Below are 1,249 nucleotides of genomic sequence, written 5' to 3' on the forward strand. Positions count from 1 at the left end.
ATAGACACATATACACACAAATATATATATATATATATACGTGTGTGTGTGTGTGTGTATAAAAGCATTATTTCAACAGTAAAATAAATATTAGCACCAAAAGGAAGGGCTGCATTAAAAACAGCAAGACTAAATCTATGATGAAAAAAAAAACACATTTTAATTATGAAATCAAGCCTTAACAACAAAAATGTTGCGTATATTAAAAATATCACTAGGGCACAGGCAATAATGTGGTATAAGGTGTGCCCTGGGTTTTGGAGGTGGATGAAGAAGTAGGATCCACATACCATCTACCAGTCTTAACCTCTATTTGCTAGTCTCACCTGTTGAAGAAAGAAGAATAAACATAAAATAAGTAGGGAAATAGGAATAAATTTGGAGAGCAAGATGTAGGTGCTCAAGCCCACAATGTCTCACATCTATATCACCTTTCACAGCCTGTAGGCAGTTGTGGGAAGGTCATTGCTCTCCAAAGAAATGTAAAATGGAAGAAAGACAAAAATACAAGGTTCTACCATTGGGGATAAGTAAGTGAACCTTACCTCCTGGCATTGGCATTCCAACACCCATTATAGTAGTAAAAGCTGAAATTAATAAGTTAATAGTAGTACAGTAGACAAATTATACTAGTATAAAAGTATAGAACCCAAACCAAGATATCTAAACTAGTATAACTCCTAATCTCCATCCATTAAGTTTACTCGTAGAGTCTATTGTAACTACTAATTTTCAGACTTTATCTACCCTTTATAAAAGCTTTTATATTTATGTGTGATGATGGTGTTAATCTATGTAAATATAATAGTACCATCTGTTATATATCCATGTAACTACTTTGCAGGGTGTGATGGATCTTCATGAAAATTAGTATGGAGGTACATGCAGGGGTACTTACAAATTTTCAGTTTTGCATTTTGTGGTTTTAATGAGTATTTTTTACATTTTTCGTACCACTACTTCACCCCTTGCAGATGGATCTTCACCAAATTTGGAAGGTTCATTGGGTCCATGGGGAGATACATACAAATTTTTAGTTTTGCATTTTGTAGTTTTTATGGGCGTTTTTTACCACTACTTTGCTCCCTGTAGATGGATCTTCACCAAAATTGGTATGAGGTTCATTATGTCCATGCAGGGGTACATACAGATTTTCATTTTTGCAGTTTTTATGAGCGTCTTTGCATTTTTTTTACCACTACTTCACCCACTGTTGATGGATCTTCACCAAAATTGGTATGAGGTTCAT

At 34.3% G+C, this 1,249-nt stretch overlaps 1 protein-coding gene across 1 annotated transcript in view; it reads left to right on the plus strand.

Moving 5' to 3' along the window:
• LOC106459087 (tyrosine-protein kinase RYK-like) overlaps positions 1-1,249 on the plus strand; it is a gene marked incomplete at its 5' end in the record, with an annotated part of 33,601 nt that overhangs the window by 14,121 nt on the left and 18,231 nt on the right. The window lies entirely within an intron of this gene.

This window comes from Limulus polyphemus, unplaced genomic scaffold (genome assembly GCF_000517525.1).
Source record: "Limulus polyphemus unplaced genomic scaffold, Limulus_polyphemus-2.1.2 Scaffold557, whole genome shotgun sequence".
Classification (NCBI taxonomy): domain Eukaryota; kingdom Metazoa; phylum Arthropoda; class Merostomata; order Xiphosura; family Limulidae; genus Limulus; species Limulus polyphemus.